The sequence below is a fragment of the Neophocaena asiaeorientalis genome, unplaced genomic scaffold (assembly GCF_003031525.2).
Source record: "Neophocaena asiaeorientalis asiaeorientalis breed wild unplaced genomic scaffold, Neophocaena_asiaeorientalis_V1.1 scaffold544, whole genome shotgun sequence".
Taxonomy (NCBI): Eukaryota; Metazoa; Chordata; class Mammalia; order Artiodactyla; family Phocoenidae; genus Neophocaena; species Neophocaena asiaeorientalis.
Window position 1 is genome coordinate 271,667 of NW_020173921.1, and position 15,775 is coordinate 287,441.

The 15,775-nt window shown below is 39.3% G+C and overlaps 1 protein-coding gene across 1 annotated transcript in view; it reads left to right on the forward strand.

Annotated features, from left to right (window-relative positions):
• Nucleotides 1-15,775, forward strand: part of LMBRD1 (LMBR1 domain containing 1) — a 115,163-nt gene that overhangs the window by 16,612 nt on the left and 82,776 nt on the right. The window lies entirely within an intron of this gene.

Genomic DNA, 15,775 nt, shown 5'->3' on the forward strand with positions numbered 1-15,775 from the left:
TGCATTAATATACGATATTTGTTTTTCTCTTTCTGACTTACTTCACTCTGTATGACAGTCTCTAGGTCCATCCACGTCTCTACAAATGACCCAGTTTCGTTCCTTTTTATGACTGAGTAATATTCCATTATATATATGTACCACATCTTCTTTATCCATTCATCTGTCGATGGGCGTTTAGGTTGCATCCATGGCTATTGTAAATAGTGCTGCAGTGAACATTGGGGTGCATGTATCTTTCGGAATTATGGTTTTCTCAGGGTATATGCCCAGTAGTGGGATTGCTGGGTCATAATATAGTTCTATTTTTAGTTTTTTAAGGAACCTCCATACTGTTCTCCATAGTGGCTGTACCAGTTTATGTTCCCACAGTGTAGGAGGGTTCCCTTTTCTCCACAACCTCTCCAGCATTTATTGTTTGTAGATTTTTTGATGATGGCCATTCTGACTGGTGTGCCGTGGTATGTTGTTGTAGTTTTGATTTGTATTTCTCTAATAATTAGTGAAGTTGAGCATCTTTTCATGTGCCTCTTGGCCGTTTGTATGTCTTTGGAGAAATGTCTATTTAGGTCTTCCACCCATTTTTGGATTGGGTTGTTTTGTTTTTTGATATTGAGCTGCATGAGCTGTTTGTATATTTGGGAGGTTAATCCCTTGTCAGTTGCTTCGTTTGCAAATATTTTCTCCCATTCTGAGGGTTGCCTTTTTGTCTTGTTTATGGTTTCCTTTTAATTCTGATATCACATTTGAGATGACTGTTTCAACACCATGAATAAGTAGTATAGAACTCATCTGGTAGTCCTGAAACTTCTGTTACGTATTTTGTTTTACTTAGGTTCACTTTCAGCCCTTCTTTGTGGAGGTTCAGTCAAGTTCCCTTAAATCTCTGCGCTCTTCCTCTGATACCATTGTTTGATAACTTTTGTTACCACTTTCCCACTTGCACTCTTGATTTTGAAAATCTCAGTTTTCTAGAAATTTCTTCTATGTATTGGCAGTAGTAGAGTGTACTGTCTGGGAGTTTGCAGCATCAGCCAGTTTAACCTGGGGGTCATGGTGGATTGGTGTGTTTTGTACCCTACAGAACCGATTAATCTGGGGTGGTGGTGGATTGGCCCCTCCTTCCCTCCTTTCCTCTCTCTTCCTTCCCTAGTGTTGGATTAGAGAAGCTATTTATAATAACCACCTAAGTGTTTTCGAAATTGTCTCTTTGAATAAATATGACTCGTGCTTTTATAAAAATGTGTAAGTGCTGAGTTAGGAAAGGGCTGTCTTTTTTTTTTTTTTTTTCCAGCAATGAATCAAGAGGTTGAATAAAATTTCAGTAGGACACTGAAAAAAAAATCTATAGAAGTTTCTGTTGATGGGGTAAGTTTTTCAGGATTCACTGGATTTTTTTTTTAAATTAATTTATTTTTGCTGTGTTGGGTCCTCGTTTCTGCATGAGGGCCTTCTCCAGTTGGGGCAAGCGGGGGCCACTCTAAATCTCGGTGCGCGGGCCTCTCACTATCGCGACTTCTCTTGTTGCGGAGCGCGGGCTCCAGATGCGCAGGCTCAGTAGTTGTGGCTAACAGGCTTAGTTGCTCCGCAGCATGTGGGATCTTCCAAGACCAGGGCTCGAACCCGTGTCCCCTGCATTGGCAGGCAGATTCTCAACCACTGCGCCACTGGATTTTAACTTAGCTGCTTTGGCTCTAACTTCTGTCTCCTGATCTAAAATCTACAGGACCTATGAAATTCCATTTCTTTGGTATAGATTTCAGAAATTTTATGGTATTTTAATATAGAATTTATTATTTCTAATGAATAAATTAAATGTATATTGTAAAATCTAGATTTGACCTGTTAAGAGAAAACTTTTGAAATGGTGGTATATTAAGCAGAATGCAAACTTATTGGCAGGATATAAATCACTTCTTCAAAAACAGTTTTGTGGGATTGGGCCTGTCTCCTGTGTAACACTACAGTGTATTTATGCTGTGGAACATGTGACAAGATAAGCCAGCTTTTATCTTAGTGCAGTCCAGGTTTATGAACCGTATCTTATCAATGAACCTAGAGGCTAGTGGATTGATCCATTGTAACCAAGGTTACAGAGACTTCTACACTGGAATGTTAATTCAGCGGTCTTTCCAGTTGGTTTCATAGAGAGAATTAAGCCTACAGGAAGTGATCTGTGATTATTTTTCTTAATCCTCCCAAGGATAGTGTGTTTCTAGTATCATTTTAAATGCATGAGAGAAAATTAATCATTATAAACAAGATGCCTTAGGGATTTAGGGTTTGATCCTCTGTATAACTTGGGTTGTAGTGAGAAATAATAACTGCCTTGGGATAGGATAGTTGAGTCACTGATCTAGGGAAGAAGTCTGCATGAGAAGCCAAATTATGAATAGACGATTTCTTGATGACTATGGAATTGAAGCAAGAAGATTTAATTCAATAATATTAATGGTTGTTGTCATAAAGTTAGTTATATCCATTTTAGCTATGGCTGGTAGGCCTTTAACTTTGGCTTAGATGATGCCCTACAGCTAGGAACCATAGCTTCTGAGATGGCTATTGTCCGCAAGCCCAGCCCTTTCCCAGAAATGCTGGATATTATCTAATTACATATTACATCTCTGATTCTGCATGCTGAGGACTAAGCAGACTCCAGAGAATCCGAAGCACTATTTTTATCCATTCCCTTCTGTGAGATTCTGTAGTTCATCTAGTCTCCCCTAACATATCAACACATTTTCGTTGTCTGACCTTCCCAGGCACTGTGCAGGGCTTTCATATTCAACACTTTCTTTGGTCTTCATGAACGTCGTTTTGTGGAGGTATTTTCTACATTTTACAGGTGAAGAAATTTTTACCCAGAGATGTTAAAGATCACCTTGTTAGTGAGTGATGTAGCCCAGAGTGGATATTATTTCCTAAGCTGGAGCTGCTTACTGTTAAGTGAGCTGCCTTTTAATAAATTGTTCTGGGGATGTTTGTTACTTCTGGGAATGCTTAGCCAGCCCTGAACCCCTGGGGCCGCTTTAGACATCATCTGGAGACCTTTTAAATAGTACGGAACGTAGAATACATCCGCATAGATTCTGATTTACTTTGGCATTCAGTTAGTATCACCACTATTCTTATCAGAGAAGTGTTTATGTATTGGAAGGATGTAAGACTTAAGGTGCTGGATTCAAGTTTTCCAAAAATTCTGGTTTTCTCTTAACACCTCAATTTTTATCATTAGTAACAAATACTGTTACTTATTTTCTTTAAAGTGACAGGCTCACTTTATTCATTTTTGAGAGAATCTGCCTAATACTCCCGTCTGGATAGCTATAGTTTTTCTGTCCATTGTTCTTTCAAGTAAAAATGATATTCTTTGGAAAAAAGTGCCTAGTGTAGCTCACAACTGAAATAGCACAGGTGCTTCTCACAAGTACACTGTATGTGTGCTACCCCAAACACAGAACACTGAAAAGATGTGCACTCAAGGGTGGACATCTCAGAATTATTTCTGCTTAGAGGGACTTTGCTGAATAAAAGTGCCCCCCGCTGGTGAGCGCTTGGTGGGTGAAGAGTATAGTAACTACTAGTGGAAAGGGAAACAGCTTTTTAACGTTGTCATGAAAATAATTTCACATTGCGGATACCCTGCAAGGACCTTGCTGATCCTAAGGTCTCAAAACGACATTTTTAAGAAACTTCTGTTACGTTAATGGAACTTTGGGTGTTTTTTCTGGAAAGTTTGTGGAAGTGAGGCCTGCTGCTTCTACCCACTGGATACCCCCAGCTGTTGATCGGTTATTACCAGTCTTCATTAACTGAAGCTGCCTGCAAAGGTACAGTTTCCTGGAGCTCGTGGAAGGCTGAGAGGGTAGAGTTTGTTTCTGCCCCTTTGCACTGTACTCACGGGGACCCCGCACACAGGAGGAGCCTTCCTCATCTGAGGATGTTGTGCCCACCCAGAAACGTTAAGGACTTGTTTTTTTCTCTCGTTCTGAAAGTTTTTGTTTATTTCTTCATCTGTGTCTTCAAATTTCTTTGATATTTTCTTTGAAAAAGCGTCTCTTGTCTGACGTTTTGGCTCTCAGTTGTGTTTTAATCTCATATTTGGACCTCTTACGAAATCTTTTATCTCTTCTGTATATGTTTAGCCTTTTATCTGAGCTCTATTTTTGGTTTCGAATTTATTTTTAAATTCTTTCCTTTTATTTATTGTTATCTATCGTAAATGTTTATTCTGCTTTCTCTGACTATTCTTGAAATTTTTAGTTTTAATTCTTTCATCATCTACTTTCCTTTCATTTTCTTTTAAGTGAATTTTCCTTTTATTTAATCATTTTTCCTAACCCTTGTTTGGATTTTGTAGTGAGTGCAGGGGTTGTAGAGATGGGGAGAGCCCAAATCAAGAGCAGGGATTGTTCAAGGCTGTCGTGCTGGCTTGTCTGTAGTTGTCCTGTCACTTTCTTCAGAGACCCTTTCTCCTCTTGATGCTGATTTTTCGGGCTGTCATTTTTTGTCTACATATAAATTGAGTCATATACTATGTATTGTTTTCCCTTTGGCCTCTTCAGTGCTCAGCATTACATTTGAGACTTATCTGTATTGTTGTGGGTGACAGTACTTTGTTGATTCTCATTACTGTATAATATTCCATTGTAACAGCATGCCATAGTTTATCCATCCTCGTACTGATGATCAGTTGGGTTGTTCAGCTTTTGGCTATTTCAAATACTGCTGCTGTGAGGCTCTTGTATATGTGTGTGGTGTGTGTATGTGTCTACGTATACATATAGGCAGACACATATACATATATATATATAAATATATACACTGCATTGTTTTCCACTGTATGGATACTCTTTTTCAAATAATCCCAGATAATTAGATATTTAGTACGTTCTTACTTTTTGCCGTTAAGCAATTCTATAGTGAAAATAGGAGACTTTGCCGAAGCGTGTGCATATTTAGATGAGTTATGTTATGGAACTGAGGAAGAATAAGCTGGACCAAGAAGGTGTCAAACTCCTGTTTCTATGCAGGCATTTTAGAGCACCTGAGAGAGTTTTTAGGAAGTTTCTCCTCACTCCCTATTGGTTAACTGCTGAAAAATTGTACAGTCATTTTGAACTTAGTATCTAATTTGTGAAGAGTGCCATGGGACCTGGAGGTCAGCTTAACTTCTCTCTGACTTCTCCACCTGTGAGATGATGCTGGAGTAGTGCCTCTTCGTCGTAGCAGGAGTGTGAGAAGTGTTAGTGTTGAGTAGGTGTTAATGCCGGGCAGACTTCTCTCGAACTTCATATCCCTGTGTCCAGTGGTCCATCTGTCAGTTTCTACCAAGAAGTTAACATCTCTAACTTAACATTTCTAGAAGAGCTGATCCTCAGTCTGTTATACTCTATTCACTGAACAGCAACTGGAAGAATAGAGTTGCTCAGGCCAGAAACCTTGGAGTCATCCTTGACTCTATTTTTTCACACTGTGTATCACGTATGGCAGTACATTCTCTTGTGTTTGACTTTCAGAATTTACCCATAATCTAGGAGTTCCCTGGTGGCCTAGTGGTTAGGATTTTGGGCTTTCACTGCTGTGGCCCCGGGTTCAATCCCCGGTTGGGGAACTGAGATCCTGCAAGCCATGCAGCACGGCAAAACAAAAACAAAGACAAAATTCATCCGGAATCTGACCACTTCTCACTGCTGTCTTGTAGACTAGGTGGTTTAAGCAGCAAACATTTATTTCTCTGAGTTCTGGAGGCTGAGAAGTCCAAGATCAAAGGTGCTGACGATCTGGTGTCTGGTGAGAACCTGCTTCCTGGTTTGCAGTTGGCTGTCTTCTTCTTGTGTCCTGGCATGGCAGAGAGAGAGAGAGAGCAAGCTCTTGTGTCCCTTCTTACAAGCACTAATCCTGTTCATGAGGGCTCCACTCTCATGACCTGATTACCTCCCACCTTAAAACCCCGGCTCATTGGAGATTAGACTTCAGTGTATGAATTTTGGGGAGACGCAGTTAGTCCATAATGCTGTGTAAATGCAAAGGGGTAATGGGTGCTTTCATGTTGTTAAGGTTACATGATCTGGGGTGTGACTTCACACATGGCCAGGTAAGAAGGTTGGCAGAGCCTCTCCCCAAAATGCAATACAGGACTGACAGAAGAATAACTTCAGTGCTTTGCAAATCAACCAAATACAAGACTCTTTGTACTTGTAAGCTGGTAAGGACAGTGGTCGTGTGTAATGTTTTAGACTGGGTCTGTTGCCTCCTTTCTAACCAGCTCTCCTCTCTTCAGCCTGGTTATGTTCTGAACTGAATGAAGATAAAAATACAACATATCAAAATTTATGAAGTGTGGCTAAAGAAGTGCTCAGGGGATGACTTGCAGCTTTAAATTTCTCTTGAGAAAAGAAGTTTCAGTTGGGACTTCCCTGGTGGCGCAGTGGATAAGACTTCACGCTCCCAATGCAGGGGGCCCGGGTTCGATCCCTGGTCAGGGAACTAGATCCTACATGCCGTGGAGCAGCTAAGAGTTTGCATGCTGCAACTAAGGATCCTGCCTGTCGCACCTAAGACCTGATGCAACCAAATAAAAAACAACAACAAAAAAAGTCGTCTCAGTTGCCTAAACTGCTGCCTTATGAACTAGAAAAAGAAAAGCCAACTGAACTCTAAGCAAGCACAAGAAAGGAAATAAAGGTTAGAGGGAAATCAATGAAATAGAAGTCACATAATGTACACCGTGACAAAGTGGGATTCATCCCAAGAATGCGAGCAGGGTTGGTTTAATATCCCAAAATCAAGTCATGTAACATACCATATTAATGGAATAAAGGACAAAACCCACAATAGATACAAAATCTCAATAGATACGAAAAAAAGCATGAATTTTACAAAATCCAGTATCCATTGCTGATAGAAACTCTCAGCTGTCTGGTTACAGAAGGGAGCTTCCTCAACCTGGTAAAGGGCATCTATGGATAATCTACTCCTGACAGGTGAAAGACTGAATGCTTTTCCTCTAGGATTAGGGACAGGGCAAGAATGTGTGCTCTCACCAGTGCTGCTCATGGGGATTCTAGCTAGTGCAATAAGTCCGTATATAAATAGATAAGTAAAGGCATCCAAACTGGAGAGGAAGAATTAAGACTCTTATTTTCTCAGCTGACATGAGACCCGATAGGTACAGAATCTCGAGGAATTATATAAAGTCAAATAGAACCAATAAACAAGTTTAACAGGGCTACAGGATGCAAAATTAATATGAAAACTAGAAATCTACAATTCAGATGAAATGAAGAAAACGATTCCATTCACAAAGCATGAGAAGGAAAAAAAAAAAACCCGAGAACACATTTAACAAAAGAAGTGTAAGACTTACACACTGAAAACTACAAAAAGTTGTTGATAGAAATTAAAGATCTAAGTAGACATTTGCTATTAATGGATTTGAAAACATAATATTGTAAGGATGGCAGTTATAGCAATTTTCCCTCAAATTGACAATTTTTTTTTTTTTAGAAATTGACAAATGGTTCCTGAAATTTATGTGGAAATGCAGAGGATCTAGAGCAGCCAAAAACAATTTTGAAAAAGAATAACATTAGAGAATTATACTATTAGATTTCAAAACTTACCGTAAAACACAATAAACAAGACAGGGTGATATTGAAGAGGGATAGGTCCATAGAGCCTAGAATTCAGAGACCAGAGAAAAACCCTTACGTTCATGATCAATTGCTGTTAAACAGCTGTGGCAATTCAATTTCATTCTTTTCAGTTTCAGTAATTGTCGGGTAAATTGGATAACCACATGCCACAATAACAACAACAGCATTGAGCCTTACCTGACATAGACAAAAATCAACTCAAAAGTCAGAGACCTAAACTATAAAAGTTTAAAATTTCTAGAAGAAATTCAAGGACATACGTTCACGATGGGTTAGAGAGTTCTTAGATATGACACAAAAGCTTTATTCGTAAGAGAAACCTTGATAAATTCTACTTTATCAAAATTAAAAACTTTGTCCTTCAAAAGACATAATTTAAAAAATGAAGGTAAGCCACAGACAAGGAGAAGATATTTGCAAATCATGTATCTCATAAAGGGCTTGTATTCAGAATGTATAAACAGTTATTACCAATCACTAAGTATACAGTTAAAAAATGAACAAAATATTTGAGCATACCTTCATCAATAACAATCTCTAGGGACTTCCCTGGTGGCACGGTGGTTAAGAATCCGCCTGCCAATGCAGGGGACATGGGTTCAAGCCCTGGTCCGGGAAGATCCCACATGCCATGGAGCAACTAAGCCCGTGTGCTGCAACTACTGAGCCTGCACTCTAGAGCCCGCCAGCCACAACTACCGAGCCCATGTGCCACAACTACTGAAGCCTGCGAGCCTAGAGCCTGTGCTCTGCAGCAGGAGAAACCACACAATGAGAAGCACGTGCACCACAACTGGAGAAAGCCCACGCGCAGCAACAAAGACCCAGTGCAGCCAAAAATAAATACATAAATTTATTAAAAAAAATTAACGATCTCTAAATTGCTTGTAAGCATATAAAAAGATGTACAACATTGTTAATCATTAGGGAAATGTAGATTAAATCCCCAGTGAGATGCTACTACACAGCCACCAGAATGTGTCAGCTTAGGCTGCTGTTACGGAATACCGCAGACGGGTGACTTAAACGACAGACATGTATGTCTCATGGTTGTAGAGACTGGGAAGTGTAAGATCAAGGTGCCAGCAGATTCAGTTCCTTTCTTGGCTTGCAGAGGGTTGCCCTCTTGCTGTGTCCTCACGTGGCAGAGGGACGGGGAGAGAGAGAGATCTGGCTTCTCTTCCATTTATCCTGAGGACCCGAATCATGTCATGGGGGTCCCACTCATGACTTCATCTAAACCTAATTACCTACCAGAGGTCCCACCTCCAAATACCATCACACTGGAGGTTAGGGCTCTAACCTGTACATTTTGGGGTGAACAAACATTCAGTCCATAATGGCTGTAATAAAAACCAGACACTATCCAAGTATTGACAGATCGGAGAAACTGGAGAGTTCAGACGCTGCTGTTGGGAATGTAAGATGGTGCATTACGTTGGAAAGCAGTCTTCAGCTTTGCTAAAACGTTAAACTTACTGTATGATCCAGCTGAACATAATGTCCACATGAAGATGTATGCAAATTCCACAGCAGCTTTTTTCGTAATAGCACAGAACTGGAAAGAATCCACATGTTTGACAACTGATGAATATTTAAGTGAAATGTGTTCTGTCCATACAGTGGGATGCGTGTTCAGCAATCTGAGTCAGAGATCAGCAAATTGTGGCTTGGCCCACGGGCCCCTAAATCTAGGTGCAAATTTGTTTACCTGTTGTCTGTGGCTACTTTCATGCTCTAACATCAGAGTTGAGTGGTTGTGACAGGGATATATAGGCTGCAAAGCTGAAAATATGATCTGACCCTTTACAGAAAAAAATCTCCCAACCCCTGTGCTTAGTGAAAGAAGCCGGAGACGAAAGACTGCATCTTGTGTAATTACATCTATATGAAATGTCCAGAAAAGGCAAATCTCTAGAGACAGAAAGCAGCTCAGTGGTTGCCTCAAACTGGGGGTTGGAGTGGAATTAATTGCAGACTGGCACAGAGCAGCTTGTCTGAGGTAGTGGAAATGTTCTCAAAATGAATCATGGTGATAGTTACCCAACAGTATACATTTACGAAAAATCATTGAATTGTAGACCTACAATTCGTGCATCTTGTGATATGTAAATTGTATTACAAAGTTGTTGGGAAAAATATTTAATGGGCAAACGTAAGTCAAGAGTAGCACAGAGCTGGACATGTGACAGGCTGTCAGTACAGGATAGCTGCTAGTATTGTGACTTAAAACTTGAGGGGACTTGCATTATTATGATTTCTTTTTATTTTCTAGAGTTGGAATCTTATCCTAATTTACAGATGGGAAAAAAATGAGGCTGAAAAATTATGAAGTACTAAGGTTTATAAATTGGAATGTGATTCTTTGTATATCACACAGCATGGCTTCCAAGAATAGTCAGGTAGTAATGCTAATTTGCATTATGTCTTTTTTATGTACTGTTACTTCAGCTAATATTTCTATGTATAGCTTTGGAGTCAACAGTTAATGATAAGTCTAGTTATCATTGATTGCCACGCAACTGTGAGTTACACTATAAATTGCTCAGCCTTTTCTCTGACCATGTAGTTTAACAATTTCTTGTTATAAAAACGGCATTGCAGCGTAAACCTTGAAATAAATACCATAGAGAGAGGAAACGGTCAACGAAAATAGTCCTTAAGGTAAACGACTGTTCTTCAGTCGACATATTCTAAATTAAAACCTGTAAACGATTTTATCCTCCAAGTTCTATACTGTCAGATCATGCACCAGAATGTTTTAATCACTTTGCTCTACTGTCAGCAGTGGTACTAGTTATCTATTGTCACGTAACACATTACCCCCAAATTTAGCAGTTGAAAACAACAAACATTGTGTCACCATTTCTGTGGGTCAGGAGTCCAGAAGCAGTGTCTCAAGGCTCCGCTAGGGGGGACCTGGCTCCCGAGCTCCCCGTCGTGGGCATGGGCAGCCTCAGGTCTTGTCTGTGTGTCCTCAGCAGTGTCAGTTCCTGGCCACGTGCACCTTTCATAGAGCAGTTCACAACAGGCCTGCGAGCAAGCTGGAAACCAGTCTTTCAGTAACTTGTTGCCCCCCTTTTGTCATACTATCTTAGCAGCAGTGATTTACTGGTCCAGCCCACACTGAAAGGCAGGGCATGAATATTGGAAGTGCTGGCCTCATCATGAGCATTTTAGAGGCTGCCCACCACAGCTGTCTTGTAAATGTTGACAATCTTGATATTTACTCAACACAAAGTACTTTTATACTTGCAAAGTATTTATTAAGCATACAAAGTTTGAGGTTTGAAGTCAGCATTTTGAAGTTCCCTGTGTGCCTTTCCCTGACGCCATCTCCTCTCCAGCCCCCTTAGAAATAACCACTACTTAAATTGTCTGTGTTAATTCCTTGCCTGCCTTATAGTGTTACCATCCTGTGTCCTTAGTTTTACAATTTTTGAACTTTATATGAAATTACTTGCTTGTTTTCGTTCAACCACATGTTTGGGGGATTCAAACGTGTTATTGCATAAAGGGTAGTTTATTTTCATTGTGTATGACTATATACTGCATGTTGGTCAGTCTGGACATTTGGATTTTTTGCTATTAAAAATTGTGCAGTGAACATGTTTGTACACGTTTCTTGTTGCATGTGTGCAAAATATGTACATATAATGGAGTCGATGGCTCGTAAGTTATGTTCATCTTCAATATTCTAAATAATGACAGATCATTTTTCTAAATGTACCAGTTTAAAGTCTTGTTAGGAGGATATAGCCTTCTAGTTGCTCTATACCCTAAACTTTGACATCGCCATGTATTTTTAGTTTTTGCCAGTCTGGCGAGTGTGAAATGATATTCACTAATTTGCATTTCACATATTTGGAAATGAAGTTGCATGTCTTTTAAGATTTATTGGCTTTTTCAGTTTTCTGCTTCAAGTGCCTTTTTGCAGTTGGGTTGTGTTTTTCTTACTGGTATAAGAAAGTTTTTAACGTACTCTGAGTAGTTCATACAGTGATTCTAAATATTCTCCCTTTTTCCCAGTAGAATTAAGCGATGTGGGAGTAAGGAACTCTGAGTTTTGATTTAACCATGTCTGTGACCGCCTAGAATGATGCCTGGAAAGTACTCAGTAGATGTTTGTTGAATTGAATACATTTGTCAGGGGAGATAATCATATGAAGTTTTTTGGTTTTAGTTCCTCCAAGTGATGTGTTACATGGATAAATTGCTCTTAAACCAACTTTGCATTCCTAGGATAAACCCAGATTGGTCGTAACGGTGGCTTTTTGGGTTTGTTTTTAAATCTTCTGCTGGATTTGATTGCTGCTGTCTTGTTGAGGATTCTTTTAAAAATTGATTCAGAGGTGAAACTGGTCTGTAATTTTCCTTTATCTTATTCTCATCAGGTTTGAGTATCAAGACTCTGATAGCTTCCCAAAATGAATTGAGAAGTGCTCTTTCTGTGTGTTAGAGAATGCTGTGAACCACTGAGCACTTACCATATGGTTCTTTTCTCCCATAATCTGTTTACATGTGACTGGTGACTAAGGGGTAGAAGTGAGCATGGCACTTTGTACTAATATTCCTAATGAACCATTCACAAAATGTTTGCTTTTCACCTTGCAGCTGAGCTCCTCTGTTTTAGAATCCTTACCAGCCACATGGGAGTACATCCAACAGGGATGAAACAATGATTTCATTGAATTAGGAGATGTGAGTTCTACCTGACCATTTTGGTCTCCTTATTCCACTGAGTGAACGGGCCGTAATAGTTACTGTATCAGCTGGAGGGACTGGTGCTGATTATTAGGGGAAGGAGGGAGGGAGAAGTATATCTTGAGCCCAGGGGACTCTGTGGCACCTCATGATGCCGCCATGTTCAGTGGCAAAACCAAATTGAGATCTGTTCCACTCACCCCTCCCAGCACCACCAGGGACTCGGGATGGCTCAGGAGTGAATGTCTGGGGTCCCCCATTTCTCCTACAAAATTCTCTCTCAGGAATTACACCTGGCTGCTGTGAACAGATTGGAAATGCATGGCTTAAATAGTATAGTGGTTTTTCGGTCTTACATACGATAAGTCTGCAGAGAGGCTATCCGAGGCTGGTAAGGCATCTTCAGGAGGCGCCTAAGCTAGCTCCTTTCCTGTCTGCTCTCCATCCTTAGTACCTGATTTCTACTTTAAGGTCACCACAAAGTCCAAGAGAGTAGCCGGAGTTTAAGCTATGATGTGTCCATTTTAGGCAGAACGTCAAAGGAAGGGAGAAAGACAAAAAAGGCAGTGGGAGCTGAAGGAAAATGAGTATTTTATATGCAGCTAGCGGCCTTGACCCCATATTGTTTCAGCTGGGACAATGGGATAATTCTAGAAGGCTTTTAGAGTTCCCAGAGTATCTTTATACTTTGACCCTCTAGAACAAAATGCTTTGTAATGATTAACTATACTATTACAATATTGACTAAGTTATTTTTTGTTTTAGTGTTTTCACTGGTAGTTGGGAGGGATAAAGAATGTCTAAAAATTCAGAAGTCTAATTTATCCAAGTTAATTCTTATGTGAGTTATAATTAATGATGCAGTTTTGAAAAGGTAGATTGTTTGCTTTGCATATATTTCAAAAATCATAAGAATTATCATGTATTCTTTGCTACAGTTTTTGTCTGTGGCCTTTTGAGAGTTGTTGGCTTTCTGTGCACTTGTTTTTGTTAGTTTCGTTTTAAAAAAAGAACTTGTTTTATGAGTTTAATTTTTGCCAATTTCTCTGGGCATGAGGTTTTTTAAACTTATTTATTTTTCTGTGTTTTTTTGTGTGTGTGTTTCTTTGTTTCTTTTTTTTTCCTTTCTTTTGGATGTGAGGTTTAAAATTTTTTTCTTAGTCTGTTTTCTTTGATGTTAGTGGGACTATGAAACCAAGTAGTCTGTTTATCTTTAACATGCTGGTAGCAGTCTTTTAACAAAAACATTTACAAGTAAATATAAAAACATCAGGATATAAGAGTGTCATCCCTGTTGGAGTTAAGAATAATTTTACTTTGAAAATAGCTATGAGTTTGAAGTAGAATTTTATTATCTGTATTTATTTTTTTTGCATGGAACAGTGTTTTTCTTTTTTTAACATCTTTATTGGAGTATAATTGCTTTACATTGTTGTGTTAGTTTCTGCTGTATAACAAAGTGACTCAGCTACCAGTATACATATATCTCCATATCCCCTCCCTCTTGCGTCTCCCTCCCACCATCCCTATCCCACCCCTCTGGGTGGTCACAAAACACCAAGCTGACCTCCCTGTGCTACGCGGCTGCTTCCCACTAGCTACCTATTTTACATTTGGTAGTGTATGTAAGTCCATGCCACTCTCTCACTTTGTCCCAGCTTACCCTTCCCCCTCCCCGTGTCCTCAAGTCCATTCTCTACTTCTGTGTCTTTATACCTTTGCTGCCCCTAGGTTCTTCAGAGCCATTTTCCTATTTTTAGATTCCATATGTATGTGTTAGCATATGGTATTCATTTTTCTCTTTCTGACCTACTTCACTCTGTATGACGGACTCTAGGTCCATCCACCTCACTACAAATAACTCAATTTCATTTCTTTTTATGGCTGAGTAATATTCCATTGTATATATGTGCCACATCTTCTTTATCCATTCATCTGTCGATGGACATTTAGGTTGTTGCTTCCATGTCCTGGCTGTTGTAAATAGTGCTGCAGTGAACATTGTGGTACATGTCTCTTTGTGAATTATGGCTTTCTCAGGGTATATGCCCAGTAATGGGATTGCTGGGTCATATGGTAGTTCTATTTTCAGTTTTTTAAGGAACCTCCATACTGTTCTCCATAGTGGCTGTATCAATTTACATTCCCACCAACAGTGCAAGAGGGTTCCCTTTTCTCCACACCCTCTCCAGTATTTATTGTTTGTGGTTTTTTTGATGATGGCCATTCTGACCGGTGTGAGGTGATACCTCGTAGTGTTGATTTGCATTTCTCTAATAGTTAGTGATGTTGAGCAGCTTTTCATGTGCGTCTTGGCCATCTGTATGTCTTTGGTGAAATGTCTATTTAGGTCTTCCGCCCATTGTTTAATTGGGTTGTTTGTGTTTTTGGTATTGAGCTCTGTGAGCTCTTTGTATATTTTGGAGATTAATCCTTTGTCCATTGCTTCGTTTGCAAATATTTTCTCCCATTCTGAGGGTTGTCTTTTGGTCTTGTTTATGGTTTCCTTTGCTTTGCAAAAGCTTTGAAGTTTCATTAGGTCCCATTTGTTTATTTTTGTTTTTATTTCCATTTCTCTAGGAGCTGGGTTAAAAAGGATCTTGCTGTGATTTATGTCATAGAGTGTTCTGCCCCTGTTTCCCTCTTAAGAGTTTTATAGTGTCTGGTCTTACATTTAGGTCTTTAATCCATTTTGAGTTTATTTTTGTGTATGGTGTTAGGGAGTGTTCTAATTTCATTCTTTTACATTCTTTACATTCTTTTTCCCAGCACCACTTATTGAAGAGGCTGTCTTTTCTCCATTGTATATTCTTGCCTCCTTTATCGAAGGTAAAGTGACCATATGTGCATGGGTGTATCTCCAGGCCTTCTGTCCTGTTCCACTGATCTATATTTCTGTTTTTGTGCCAGTACCATACTCTCTTGCTTATTGTAGCTTTGTAGTATAGTCTGAAGTCAGAGAGCCTGATTCCTCCAGCTCCGTTTTTCTTTCTCAAGATTGCTTTGGCTCTTCAGGGTCTTTTGTGTTTCCATACAAATTGTGAAATTTTTTGCTCTAGTTCTGTGAAAAATGCCATTGGTAGTTTGATAGGGATTGCATGGAAACTGTAGATTGTTTTGGGTAATATTTCACAATGTTGATTCTTCCAATTCAAGAACATGGTATATCTCTCCATCATGTTGGTATCATGTTTAATTTCTTTCATCAGTGTCTTATAGTTTTTTGCATACAGGTCTTTTGTCTCCTTAGGTAGGTTTATTCCTAGGTATTTTATTCTTTTTGTTGCAGTGGTAACTGGGAGTGTTTCCTTAATTTCTCTTTCAGATTTTTCATCATTAATGTGTAGGAATGCCAGAGATTTCTGTGCATTAATTTTGTATCCTGCTACTTTACCTAATTCATTGATTAGTCC